This window comes from Scyliorhinus canicula, chromosome 17 (assembly GCF_902713615.1).
Source record: "Scyliorhinus canicula chromosome 17, sScyCan1.1, whole genome shotgun sequence".
In the NCBI taxonomy this organism is placed as follows: Eukaryota; Metazoa; Chordata; class Chondrichthyes; order Carcharhiniformes; family Scyliorhinidae; genus Scyliorhinus; species Scyliorhinus canicula.
Window position 1 is genome coordinate 27,677,916 of NC_052162.1, and position 15,352 is coordinate 27,693,267.

The 15,352-nt window shown below is 47.3% G+C and overlaps 1 protein-coding gene across 1 annotated transcript in view; it reads left to right on the top strand.

Moving 5' to 3' along the window:
- Nucleotides 1-15,352, top strand: part of LOC119951909 (transmembrane protein 164-like) — a 181,920-nt gene that overhangs the window by 60,630 nt on the left and 105,938 nt on the right. The gene's annotated exons all lie outside the window — the stretch shown is intronic.

The following is a 15,352-nucleotide window of genomic DNA, read 5'->3' on the forward strand; positions in this document are numbered from 1 at the left end:
AAGAATTGTTCTGTTTATGTATCTATTTCTAACTTTTGTGTCCATGAATAAAATTCTAGACAGAAATCATGACGCGTGTGCCTGTAATCAACAGAATAATTGCAGATATGATTCAGAAGATCTACAAAGGAAAAGTTAACTCTACTTCAGAGACTCTGTTGAATAATTGCTGGTTATAACCGATATTAATTAGTCTCCAGAGTAACTCTCTCTAGCTCCTGTTACTCCTCTGCTGGACTGTGTTTCACTCTGTTCCAGTTACCAAACTGAGCATTGTAGAAACTGAATTAAACATTTTTGTATTTATTCACAAAAGAAGGACAACCGTTTCCTCAACTAATTCAGTTCATCTTATTTATCATACATAGTTAGACTAGGTATGACTCTTAATGAGATTTTAAGTTTAATTTCATTCATTTCATTGTTTAAAAAAAAACCAATTGTTTATTTAATTCATTCTTCCCCCACCTCCCTGTCCTGTCTCTTTCTTTGGTAAAGTCAAAGATATACTTATGTTAAAAAAAACATTGGTGCCATTCAAGATATTGCCGCACATAATAAAAGCGAAGGATTTGTAACATGAGTGCTGCTGCTGGTTTGCACATATCATTGTTTCTCAGTCAGGGTTGTTATACACTTAAAAAAAATATTTATTACTGCAGTCGTTAAGGTTGTTTATCAGGGTGAGGTTGTTTCTGGAGGCCCACTCTAGTGGTGTCTGGTGTTGAGTAACCTCAAGTCAGTGTGATGGTTGTTGAAGTGTCCCAGATAGGTAACTTCATTGCAGCATTAATGTAAGCCTACCTGCGACACTGATGAAGATAATTATTATTAACTGGATGGGGCAGTGTTGGCAAGATTGGCTGTTCCCAGCTGGAGGCTTGTAGATTTTCACATTATGGAAACCGCTGACCCAAATTGTTTCACAGAATGTGGTTAATGACAGGGCGGCTGCATCAGCAACGTGGGATATGTATGTCAAAACCTTTAATGTAATTGCCACCTGCTTCTTCAGTTCAAATATGGGTCTCTTGTAGGCAAATTATGCCAATTGCGTGTAGGGTGACGAGACAGCCAATGAACTTTCACTTGGCAGTTCACAATTCCTCAGCATTAAGTTGTAAGATTTGGAGAGCATGCCCTATTGCTCTAAAGGCGGAAGACTGCTCAAATGTTGAGGCTGGAAGTTCTAAGGTGGCCAGGAATTGCACAAGAAGGTTTTCTCCACCTCCTTTAATATTCACTTGGAATTCAGTCTGACAATCAGATCATTAGCTTCCACAGGGGTACCTGAGTACTGATTGGGAGTCGTGAAGAGAACACTGATCCATGGACAGGCCCATGCACCACCAGAGGGCTCATTGTTCGCCTCAATCCTGTTCAACATACCTGCATACAAACAACCTGCCAAAAACCAAGTCCTCTGCATGTTCAACTATGCTGTTAACATCTATTGTGCCACCCAAACTCCATCCTTCTGCACTTCGGACCAGATCCTGAACAAATGTGTTGCAAATTTCCATAGAATCCCGACAGTGCAGAAGAAGGCCATTCGGCCCACTGCCTGCAAAGGCCCTCCAAATGAACACTCGACTTAGGCCTATACTCCGAGCCGATCCCCGTAACCCCGCACATTGATCATGGCCAATCCACCTAACCTGCACATCTTTGGACTGTGGAAGGAGCAGGAGCACCGAACGGAAACCCACGGAGGCACGGGGAGAACGTGCAAACTCCACACAGTGGCCCAAGACCGCAATCAAACCCTGGTGCCTGGCACTGAGACAGCAGTGCTAACTGTGCTGCCAAACTGCATTCTCTGTCTGGACCGTATTCTCTGCTTTCATGAAAAGCAGGGCTCAAAAGATCTGGTCATCAATATGGGTGGTGTTGGGGGCAGGAAAGAATGGTTGAAGTGGCAATCCAGTGGTGGTTGACACTTCATGGCAGATCTGGGTAAATATCTCACTCTGTAGTCCTGATAGAATTGTTGGTCTGTGCTTTGCATTCTTTTGAAATTGGTCTCTTTTGGGAAGAATTTGTTTTGGAATTTCAATGAAACAACATTTCGTTTTCTTTGTGTTATCTTTTGTTAATGCCAATTTCCAGAGTTGTGGAATTGTTTTTCACTTGGGCAGATGGACCATGTGTTCAGCTGGTGCCTGTAGTCGGCTACACAAATGGGGTAAAATGAAGTCAAATTAGTTTAGAATTCTTGGCTCTGAATGAAAAATATGGTGGGTTCTTTTATTGCACACTTCATGATTCTATAGAGGAATAGGACTAGCTGAGTAACTCTTACAGGGAGATGGCTCAGATTTGATGGGCTGAATGGCCTCCTTTGTGGTAACCATTCGATTATAATTGGCAATGTCAAAATTAGGGCTCGAGCATTTTGCTCACCATGCAAGTTTGACGCTGAAACAGGGTGTAACAAAGTTATCCTGGAGGGCAATGTCTTGCTATGTATCGCGCATGCTCACAAATGGGCCAGTAGCTACCATTTTCAGACCTGAAAAGTGCCAAGTCTGCTTCAAATTACTCTGGAAGGATAAGGGGCCAGATTCTCCGATTCTGAGGCTACGTGCAGAGGATCCGGGGTGTTTTATGTGGGAGAAAATTGGTGCCGACCCCTCACTGATGCTGCGACCGATGAGGGACTAGCAGCCGCACCGTGTAAAACTCCCGGCCTCCACGAAGTAAACGGTCGGAGAATTGCCGAGTCTATGGCCGCGTATGCACACGGCAATGACCTGCAGTGGTCGCGCCGTACAATATGGCACCAGTCGTGTGCGGACCCGACCTGACAGATAGTGCCCCCCCCCCCCCCCAGCTAGCAGCACAGCTCCCACCCGACTGTGACGGCGTTGTGCACAGTCCGCAGCCACTACGTCGGGTTCCCGCACGGCTAGGACCGCATGTGGTGAACTCGGCCCATCGGAACTCGGGGATGGTCTTCAAGTGACTTCCTGAGGCCGTCACAACGGCGTGTGGCATGGGCCGCGATGATGCTGTTTCAGGCAGCATAATCAAAGACCCCTCCCACCCGGGTTATTCTTTCTTCCATCGGCAGGAGAACACGCATGAATAGATTCATGCTAGGGACTGGTTTAGCACACTGGGCTAAATCGCTGGCTTTTAAAGCAGACCAAGGCAGGCCAACAGCACGGTTCAATTCCCATACCAGCCTCCCCGAACAGGCACCGGAATGTGGTGACTAGGGGCTTTTCACAGTAACTTAATTGAAGCCTACTCGTGACAATAAGCGATTTTCGTTTCATTTCAAAAACAGCTTCTCCTGTGCTGTTACCAGATTCCTGAATGACTCTTTTATGGACTTAACTGATCTCTTCCCACATCTTCTCTACTGAGTAGTTCTACACTCCGTATGCTCACCTGATGCCTGTGTCTATGTATTTACATTGTGCATTTATTAGTATGTCCTATGTGTTTTTTCATGAATGGAATGATCTGTCTGGACTGTACGCAAAACAATACTTTTCACTGTACTTCGGTACATATGACTAAACACATCCAATCCAGTCGTGACCAATCCGAGCCAACTTGCCATCCAACTCTTTTCTCATGTAGTACAATTTTTTGCATCCTTTGCCATTCTTGTGTATGTCCTGATGAGTGGAATATGAAAAGCTTCGACAACACGTCTCTTCTCGGTGATACTGAAGTTCTGCATGACCCAGCAGTAATTCAGTTATTCGATGATTAACTTGCATAAAATTCATCAGGCCATCAGCCTGTCTCTCCTTTGATATTTAGCCCAAGGTTGGAAATTTCCTATGCAATGGTAAAAGAGTAACTAGGGAGAGAGTAGGGTCTTTTGCGGATCTACAAGGTCATCTATGTGCAGATCCATAAGAGATGGGTGAGATCCTGAATGAATATTTCTCATCGGTATTTAGTGATGTGAAAGGCATGGATGTTAGGGAACTTGGGGAAATAAATAGTGACGCCTTGATGAGTGTACATATTACAGAGGAGGAGGTACTGGAAGTCTTAAAGTGCATCAAGGTAGATAAATCCCCGGGACCTGATGAAATGTAACCCAGGATGTTGTGAGAGGCTAGGGAGGAAATTGCGGGTCCCCAAGCAAAGATATTTGTATTGTCTACAGCCACAGGTCAGGTTCCTGAAGATTGGCGGTAAATAAATGTTGTGCCTTTGTTTAAGAAGGGCCGCAGTGAAAAGCCTTGAAACTACAGACTGGTGAGTCTAACGCCTGTGGTGGGTAAATTGTTAGAAAGTATTCTGAGAGACAGGATCTACAGGCATTAAGAGAGGCAAGGACTGATTAGGGACAGTCAGCATGGCTTTGAGAATGGAAAATCATGCTTCACGAATTTGATTGAGTTTTTTGAAGGGGTAACCAAGAAGGTAGATAAGGGTAGTGCAGTCGACATTGTCTACATGGACTGTAGCAAGGCCTTTGACAAGGTACTGCATGATAGGTTGTTACATAAGGTTAAATCTCACAGGTTCCAGGATGAGGTAGCCAATTGGGTACAAAACTGGCTTGACGACAGAAGACAAAGGGTGGTTGTAGGGGGTTGCTTTTCAAACTGGAGGCCTGTGACCAGCGGTGTGCCTTGGGGATCAGTGCTGGGTCCACTGTTACTTGTTATTTATATTAATGTTTTGGATGAGAATTTAGGAGGCATGGTTAGTAAGTTTGCAGATGACAGTAAGATAGGACAGTGAAAAAGGTTATCTAGGATTACAGTGAGATTTTGGTCTTGATCAATTGGGCCAGTGGGCCGATGAATGGCAGGTGGAGTGTAATTCAGATAGAAATGTGAGGTGATGCATTTTGGTAGATCGAATCGGGGCAGGACATACTCCGTTAATGGTAGGGTGTTTGGGGAGAATCAGAGAAAAGAGATCTAGGAGTGCAGGTTCATAGCTCCTTGAAAGTGGAGTCACAGGTGGACAGGGTGGTGAAGAAGGCATTCAGCAGGCTTGGTTTCATTGGTCAGAACATTGAATACAGGAGTTGGGATGCCTTGTTGAAGTTATATAAGGCGTTAGTAAGAGCACTCTTGGAATACTGTGTACGGTTCTGGTCACCCTATTATAGAAAGGATATTATTAAATTAGAAAGAGTGGAGAAAAGATTTACTCGGATGCTACAGGGACTTGATGTTATAAGGAGAGGCTGGATAGGCTGGGACTTTTTTCCCTGGAGCGTAGGAGGCTTAGGGATGATCTTATGGAGGTCTATTAAATAATGAAGGGCATTGATAAGGTAGATAGTCAACACCTTTTCCAAAGGTAAGGCAGTCTAAAACTAGAGAGCATAGGTTTAAGGCGAGAGGGGAGAGATACAAAAGGGTCCAGAGAGGCAATTTTTTCACACAGAGGATGGTGAGTGCCTAGAACGAGCTGCCAGAGGCAGTAGTAGAGGCGGGTATGATTTTGTCTTTTAAGAAGCATTTAGACAGAATGGAGGACTGTGTACCGGAGGTGATTGGGGAGGATCAAACGGGGTTCGTGAAAGGTAGGCAGCTGGCGGCCAATCTGAGGAGATTGCTCAATGTGATAATGATGCCCCCGGCGGGTAGAGAGGTGGAGGTAGTGGTGGCTATGGACGCCGAGAAGGCCTTTGACCGGGTGGAGTGGGAATACCTATGGGAGGTGCTCGGACGGTTTGGGTTCGGGGAGGGATTGGTGGATTGGATCAAATTATTATATCAGGCCCCGAGGGCCAGCGTCAGGACCAACAGAGAAGTGTCGGAGTACTTTAGGTTGTACCGAGGGACCAGGCAGGGCTGCCCGCTCTCCCCGCTGCTGTTTGCGCTGGCCATAGAGCCGCTGGCGATTGCGCTGAGAGCCGCAGAGGGTTGGAAGGGGATGGTGAGGGGCGGGGTTGAACACGGGGTTTCTCTTTATGCAGACGACCTGCTCCTGTACGTGTCGGACCCAGTGGCCGGGATGGGAACTATACTGGGAATGCTGAGGGAGTTCGGCCAGTTCTCAGGATACAAATTAAATACGGTCAAGAGTGAAATGTTTGTGGTACAGGCAAGGGGCCAGGAGAACAGATTGAGAGGGCTACCGTTTAGGTTAATTGAGGAAAATTTCCGGTATTTGGGAATCCAGGTGGCACGAGACTGGGGCAGGCTGCATAAGTTAAATTTGGCCAGGGTGGTGGAGCAAATGAGTTTCGGAGATGGGATGCACTCCCGCTGTCGCTGGCAGGGAGGGTGCAGACTGTAAAGATGACAATCCTCCCTCGATTTTTGTTTATTTTTCAGTGCCTCCCGATCTTTATCCCACAGTCCTTCTTCAAAAGAGTTAACGGGCTGATCATGAGCTTTGTCTGGACGGGAAAGTCTCCGCGGGTGAAGAAGGCGATGTTGGAGAGGAACCGCAGCGAGGGGGGGCTGGCGTTGCCGAGTCTGGTCAATTATTACTGGGCGGCCAACATCGCTATGATAAGGAAGTGGATGGTGGGTACGGGGTCTATTTGGGAGAGGGTGGAGGCGGCTTCGTGCAGGGGCTCCAGTTTGGAAGCCCTGGTCACGGCTCCTCTACCGCTGCCGCCGGCCAAGTACACCACCAGCCCGGTAGTGGTGGCGATCCTGCGGATATGGGGCCAGTGGAGGAGGCATGTGGGGGAGATGGGGGCGTCTGTCTGGGCGCCAATCTGCGACAACCATCGGTTTGCCCCCGGCAGTATGGATGGGGGGTTCCGAGTATGGCGGCGAGCAGGGGCGGGAAGGGTGGGTGATATGTTCCTGGAAGGGAGCTTCGCGAGTTTGAGGAGCTTGGAGGAGAAATTTGGGTTGGTAAGGGGAAATGATTTTAGATACCTACAGTTGCGGGACTTTGTTCGTAGACAGGTCCCATCTTTCCCGCGCCTCCCGCCAATGGGGATCCTAGACAGAATAGTCTCTGGGAGGGACGAAGGGGAGGGTAGAGTCTCGGGTATTTATAAGGTGCTCATGAGGGAGGAAGGGTCCCAGACAGAGGAACTGAAACTTAAATGGGAGGAGGAGCTAGGCGGGGAAATGGAGGATGGGCTGTGGGCAGAGGCCCTGAGTAGGGTAAACTCGACCGCGACATGTGCTAGGCTCGGGCTGATCCAATTTAAGGTCGTTCACCGGGCCCATATGACGGTGGCTCGGATGAGCAAATTTTTCGGGATAGAGGACAAATGCGCTAGGTGCGCGGGAGGACCAGCGAACCATGTGCACATGTTTTGGGCATGCCCTGAGCTGAGGGGGTACTGGGAGGGATTTGCGGGGGTCATGTCCCAGGTGCTAAAAACAAGGGTGGTGATGAGTCCAGGGGTGGCAATTTTTGGGGTTTCGGAAGACCCGGGCGTCCAGGGGGAGAAAGCGGCCGATGTGCTGGCCTTTGCTTCCCTGATAGCCCGGTGACGAATATTATTGGCGTGGAGGGACTCAAAGCCCCCGAAGACTGAGTGGTGGCTTGCGGACATGTCAAGTTTCCTGGGGATGGAAAAAATTAAGTTCGCCTTGAGGGGATCTGTGCAGGGGTTCACCCGAAGGTGGCAACCATTTATTGACTTCTTTGCGGGAGAGTGAGCGTCAGCAGGGGGGTGGGGGGGGGGGGGGGGGGGGGGGGTAGTAGAGTAGAGTAGGAGGGAAAATATGGCGGGTAGTACGGGTGGGAGGGGAGTGGGCTTGTGCAATACGGTACGATGGAAGTATTGAAAGTACGTGGATGTTTGCACATTTTTGCCTTTTTTGCTTCCTTTCTGATGATGTCTGTAACTGTTTATAAAGCCAAAAACTACCTCAATAAAATTGTTTATTAAAAAAAAAAGCATTTAGACAGTTATATGGGTATAGAGGGATATGAACCAAATGCAGGCAATTGGGACAAGCTTTGTGGTAGACACTGGGCGGAGTGGACAAATTGGGCTGAAGGGCCTGTTTCATGCTGTAAACCTTGATCAGGTGGAAATTGGAGTTGTGACCAAACCTAGGTTGAGTTCCTGGCGCTGTCTCCAGGCTGGCCAGGGAGTGGAATTTTATGGTCCTCGGGGTCTTAATTGGCTTGGAGGCGGGTCTGCCACCATATTGGGTAGATTCAGAGGGGGAAGGGGGGGAAAATGGAGGTGGGCCAAATTTATTCCTTAATACATCAGCTCAGACCTTTGGTTAGATACGTGGTGACAGTTGAGTTGTATATGGAAGGCCTCAAAATGTACTTAAATATGTTATAAAGTATTTTTAACATTGAAATACATTTCCTCCAACCCCACACCTACCTACCACCTAATCTCACCGTCCACTCCCATCCTGTTCGCTCATCCCACTCTCGCCCCTTAAACCACCCGTATACATATTATAAACATATGAAGTCACAAGTGCCGTTATAAAAACGGGATTAATTGCTCTCAAAAGAAATTTGACCGTGTGAACTTCAGCAGATGTCTAAACTGCAAACCTAAACGCGATTTATGCAGGTCAGGTAAAACCCGACAGCTGAAGAACCTCGGCCACCTCGCAGAACATCATAAAGCTTTCTGCAATTAACCCGCCACAGTTTAATTGAAGTTCAGAGCATGACTGTTTTCTGCCCGCTCTATCTCCCGCCCTCCTCAAAAGCATGGAACATAGAACATAGAACATTGCAGTACAGGCCCTTCGGCCCTCGATGTTGCGCCGTCCTGTGAAACCCCTCTAAAGTCCCTCTACACTATTCCCTTATCGTCCATATGCCTATCCAATGACCATTTGAATGCGTTTAGTGTTGGCGAGTCCACTACTGTTGCAGGCAGAGCATTCCACACCCTTACTACTCTCTGAGTAAAGAACCTACCTCTGACATCTGTCCTATATCTATCTCCCCTCAATTTAAAGCTATGTCCCCTCGTGCTGGACATCACCATCTGAGGAAAAAGGCTCTCAATGTCCACCCTATCTAATCCTCTGATCATCTTGTATGCCTCAATTAAGTCACCTCTTCGCCTTCTTCTCTCTAATGAAAACAGCCTTAAGTCCTTCAGCCTTTCCTCATATGATCTTCCCTCCATACCAGGCAACATCCTTGTAAATCTCCTCTGTACCCTTTCCAATGCTTCCACATCCTGTAATATGGCGACCAGAACTGCACGCAATACTCCAAATGCGGCCGCACCAGAGTTTTGTACAACTGCAACATGGAGGTCGATTTCCAGCCGTGTCACACGGTGGCCATTTTGTTTGCTGACCTTTCATTCCTCTCTGAATCTCAGCGATAAATTCCTGGCCTAACGTTACCATGAAGTCCAGGTATCTATTTATTTTTCAGGCTGGTCAAATCAGCAGTGTTATTTATTTCTTTTTCAACTACTATGTTTCCTGCAAAGTCCAAATGTGACTCTCTGAAGTCAGCATGGAAAACAAATCTCTTTGCTCGTTGGCTGAATTTATAAAAAATATGTTCATGGGATGTGGGCATGGGATGTGGGCTGGGTCAGCATTTATTGCCCATCCCAGACGGCATTTAAGAGTTAACCACATTGCTGTGGGTCTGGAGTCACATGTAGACCAGGCCAGATAAGGACAGCAGATTTCCTTTCTTAAAGGACATTAATAATAATCTTTTTTAAAAAAAATATTTTATTCTTCTCCTTTTCCACAATTTTTCTCCCGAGTTTACACCCAACAACAATCAAAAACCAACAACAAATAACAACAAATATCACAAATCCCATAACAGTAACAACGATCCCATCCTCCCACCAAGCCCAGACATCAGCCTGCATGTTAACATAAACAAATGACCAAAAAAAAAGGAATCAGGGATTACCCATAGCCATCTTCAACATACACAGCCCCCCCCCCCCCCCCCCCCCCCCCAAACTAATGTTCGATGTTATCCAGTTCTTGAAAGTGCATAATAAATAGTGCCCATGACTTGTAGAACCCCTCCGGGCTTCCCCTCAGTTCAAACATAACCTTCTCAAGGGTCAAGTATTCCAACAGGTCCCCTCGCTATGCCAGGGCACAGAGTGGAGAGGCCGCTCTCCATCCCAACAGGATCCGCCTTCGGGCGATCAACGAGGCGAACGCTGTGATATCTGCCTCCGCACCCGTTTCCAACCCTGGCTGATCTGTACCCCAAATATGGCCTCCCAGGGACATGGGTCCAGCTTCACATGCACCACCTTGGAAATGACACTAAACACCTCCTTCCAGTACTCTCCAAGCTTTGGACAGGACCAGAGCATATGAACGTGATTAGCGGGCCCCGCCCCCGCAACGTTCACACACATCCTCTACCCCTTCAAAGAATCGGCTCATCCTTGCCCTCATGAGGTGTGCCCTGTACACCACCTTCAGTTGTATCAGCCCCAACCTCGCACACGAGGTGGAGGTATTCACTCTCTGGTGCAATTAATAATAATCTTAAGAGCGGCACACGGCGCAGTGGTTAGCACTGAGGCTACGGTGCTGAGGACCCAGGTTCGAATCCCGGCTCTGGGTCATTGTTTGTGTGGAGTTTGCACATTCTCCCTGTGTACCCACAACCCAAAAGCAGGTTAGGTGGATTGGCCATGATAAATTGCCCCTTAATTGGAAAAAATAATAATAATTGGGTATTCTAAACTTATTTTAAAAAATAATAATAATCGTTAATTATTGCAATGAAGTTACTGTGAAAATCTCCTCGTCGCCACATTCCGGCGCCTGTTCAGGTACACGGAGAATTCAGAATGCCCAATTCACCTAACAAGCATGACTTTTGGGACTTGTGGGAGGAAATAGGAGAACCCGGAGGAAACTCGCGTGGACACTGGGAGAAATGCGGACTTCGCATAGACAGTGGCCCAAGCCGGGAATCAAACCTGGGACCCTGGTGTTGTGTAGCAATAGTGCTACCCACTGTGCTACCGTGCTGTCCACCAGATGGGGTTTTTACAGCAATCGCTAATGGTTTCATGGTCACCATTAGACTTTTAATTCTAGATTTTTTATTTGGATCAAATTTCACCATCTGCCATGGCGGGATTCGAACCCAGGTCCCCAGAGAATGACTCTGGGTCTCTGGATTACTAGCCCAGTGACAATACCACTACGCTACTGCCTCCCCAAAACAGAAATCAAACAAAAGCGACTTGTTCAAGCTAAGGGAGCAGAATTTGAAGTCGCTGGCTAAGAAATTAAAAATAGAATGTTTAAGATGGATCAATGCAATCTGTTACATGCCTCAGAGCATCTTAGTCCCTGCTACTGGCACAAGTACTGTGATTAATTGGATGAATGTGATTTGACACTGTAATTAAATGGACACAAACCTTCTAATTACTTTCAGGTCCATGTGTCTTTGTCCCAGAAGATAGTTCCTTGAAGACAGAATATCATTTGTGCTTTTAATAGCCTGTGACCAAATGCCGGCCCTCTTTTCTTCTATCATAATGTCAGAAGTGGAGGTCCCAGGTTCGATCCTGGCTTTGGGTCACTGCACGTGTGGAGTTTGCACATTCTCCCCTTGTTTGCATGGGTTTCGCCCCCAAACCCAAAAGATGTGCAGGGTAGGTGGATTGGCCATGTTACATTGCCCCTTAATTGGAAAAAATGAACTGGACAATCTAAATTTATAAAAAAATAAAAATGTGGAGGTGTTTGCTGAGAACTACACAATGGTCAGCACCATTCGCGACGACTCAGATACTGAAGCAGTCCATGTCCAAATGCAGAGAGACCTGGACAATATCGCGGCTTGGGCGTGACAAGTAACCCCTCGTGCCACACAATGACCATCTCCAACAAGAGAGAACCTAGCCATCGCCCCTTGACATTCAATAACCTTGCCATCTCTGAATTTCCCTCTGTCAACACCTGGGGGTTACCATTGACCAAAGGTTGAACTGAACTAGCCATATGAATATTGCGGTTACAAGAGCAGGTCAGAGGCTAGGAATCCTGTGGCAAGTAACTCCCCTCCTGACCATCCAGATCCTGTCCAGCATCTACAAGGCAGAAGTCGGGAGTGTGATGGAATACTCTCCACTTGCCTGGGTGAGTGCAGCTTCAACAACTCGAGAAGCTCGACACCATCCAGGACAAAACTTGTTTGGCACCCATTCCACAAACATTCATGTCCTCCATCATTGATGAACAATGGCAGCAGTGGTTACCATCTACAAGGTGCATTGCAGGAACTCACAAAGACTCATGGGGCAGCACCTTCCAAAGCCATGACCACTACCATCTAGAAGGCCAAGAGCAGCAGAAACTTGGGAACCCCACAAGCTGGAAGTCGCACGCCCCCTCAACTTGGAAATATATCGCTGTACTTTTCTCTGTCGCTTGGTCAAAATCCTGGTACTCATCCCGAATAAGACTGTGGATGTACCGACACCACAGGAGTTTCAAGAAGGCAGAGCACCACTATCTTCCCAAAGGCAGTCAATGCTGGCCTAGCCAGTGATGCCCGCAACCCCTACAGATTACATTGTATTCAGTGCCAAAGGATTACCAGGAAGGGTGCCCCCCCCCTCCCCCCCTATTGACCCACCTCCATATCTGCCACCATGGGGCTGAGGAAAATATACCCCAAAAACTCTGTAATAACAAGAACTGCTGAAGGCACAGTTGTTTAAATTGCATACTTCCCCTTTACACTTTGCAGGAACTGGGTGGGATTTCTTTCAAACAGGCTTTTATTTTTTTCCTTTTAAACTGTTGCCAGATTCGGGTGAAATTGTTGTCTGTTTGAATTAGCTGACGTTATTTCTGTTCAGTTCAGGCAGTGCAGCAACAATTAAAAAAAAAACATTAATATTCACAGCTCAGGAATCAATGTTTGATTGTCACGCCATAAAGACCCGACGCACAGACCTGTGCAATGGCGTAAATTGTTTTATCTGCGTTCCGCTTGTCAACCCAGCTGCTGCTCCTCTGAATCTCTACAGAGAGGGGGGAGGGGGGGGGGGCAGGGGGCAGGGGGCAGGATTTTCCGACCCTTTCCATCAATGAAGGTGGGTCTGCTGCCCGGCGCTGATCCCATTTTTCGGCCTCCGCTCCATTTTCTGCCGATTGGGATTCCCGATCACAGCAGCAGACAATCCCGTCCAAGGATTTGATAGTCTTGGGAATAGGCCAGGCAGGTGACAGATGAAATTCAATGCAGAGAAATTCAAAGCACTTGACGTGGGGGCAGAAACTTCCAGGCAGGGATCATTGCTAAAATAAAAATAAAATGACGTGCATGGAAAATAAAAGCAGTTGGCAGATGAAATGTAATGTGGGAAAATGTGAACTTATCCACTTTGGCAGGAATAAGAGAAAAGCAGAATACTGTTTAAATGGAGAGAGATTGCAGAACTTGGTGGTACCGATGTGGAAAACCTGAATATTATTGCATTTCGTGATGGCCACTCTGCAATGTTCTTTCGTATATTTTACGAACAAAGTATATTCTTTCAAAAGAAAGTTTGGTGGTACAGAGGGATCTGGGTTTACTGGTATATGAATCAAAAAGCTAATTTACAGGTACATCAAGTAATTAGGAAGGCAAATGGAATTTGTAATTTATTGTAAGGGGAATGGAATTGCAAGGGGGCGGGATTCTCTGTCGGCCGAAGCGGAAAACGCGATTGGGCGGAGAGTCGGTGCTGACGCCGAAATCACAGCGGGCGCCGATTTGATGCCAAATTGTAATTCTCTGTCGCCTTGGCAGTGGCGCCAAGGCATTCCGGAGAATGCATGTACAGTCAACACCATTTGCATATAATTAGCGGGCCTGACCCCGAATTCTTCAGCACCTCCGTGCTTCTCCGCCTCCGATGGGCCGAATTCCCGATGGTGCGGTTCACTTGTGCTTTTAAAAATTGTGAAACCGGCATTGTGGCTGCTGAGGGAGAGAGAGGGGGTACGGAAAGTGTCCAACATCGCCATAGTTTGCTGACAGTTGTGCCGCTGGCCGGGGGGCTTCTGCTGGGGCCGGGAGAGTAGCGGGAGGTGGGCTGTGGGGTCAGGGAAGACTGGCATGGACCACCATTGACGTGGCCGGCAAGGCAGCCATGCAGCTGGACACGCCGCTGACTGATCACTGTGAACTTGGGCCACAGGTCGTATGGATGTTTAGGTGCCCTCTGGCATCAGCCGCGCCATCAGTACGATGGGCATGCTCCAGTGTTGGCATCCTGTTGGCTGGGATGGTGCAGTGTGTATATGCTTGTCAGCCTCCTGAGTGTCAATCGTGAACCTGGCACCGTTTCTCATTGGAATCAATTGTGTTCCACGTGGCACCGATGCCAGCCCCTCAACAGTTGCTGAATCGGTCCAGGTGTGGCATCACTTTTGTTGTCGTGATACTCCACGAATCCTGCACCCGCGTCAGCACTTAAGTCACAGGATTGGAGAATCCAGCCCAGGGTGTTTTTCTGCAGTTGTACAGGGCATTGGTGACACCACATCTGGACAGCTGTGTACAATTTTGGAATCCTTAACTGCATTAGAAGCTTTTCAGAGAAGTGTCATTTGATACCTTGGATGGAGAGCTCATCTTTTTGCATTGGGAAAGGATGAACAGGCTGGGCCTGTGTCTATTTGAGTTTAGGAGAATAAGAGGTAATAAAATGGAAACATCTACAAGATCCTGAGGTGACTTGATAGGGCGGAGACTGAAAGGATGCTTCCCCTTGTGGGAGAGATTAGAATGAGCAGACACACTTTAAAAATAAGGCATCTCCCATTTAAGGCAGAGATGAGGTGTTATTTTTTCCAAGGGTTGAGTCCCTGGAGAGCAGTGGAGGCAAAGTTAATGAATACTTTTACAGCACAAGTTGATAGATTCTTGACCAACAAGGGAGTAAAAGGTTATTGAGGGGAGAGGCAAGAGGCCACACTCTGACCAGCCATATTATCAAATGGCAGAGCGGGCTTGGGGGGGCCAAATGGCCTACTCTTGCTCTAATTTGTATGTTTGTTGGTTTTTGGGTCCTGGTAACATCATGCAAATGGTGGGAATAAAGATTCTAGCATGGCCTCGGTTGCACATCAGTGACATACATTTTGGAGAAACCCTTTGAACCACCTGGAGGACCCTGAGAACCACTGATCCAGACAGTGGGTAGTGGAGGACATGGTAACAGCAGAAGTCACAGCTCAGTTCCATCTTGTCAGCACCCAATGTCAAATATCCAGCAGGAATTTTGAAAGCAATTGAGAGTGATCGTATCTCGAGCTGACATGTTTTAAGCTCCCTCTCCCTTGCCCAACATTGCTGAGGCCAACTGAAGACCACACCGTGCCCACCTGAAATAATTTAGTTCCCAACAAAGATTAAGCCTGATAACTCCCTTGCCTAAGTGGCACATCACCAAACCAGGAGGTACAATGACTCATTGAATCATTGGGACAGCTAGTAATTT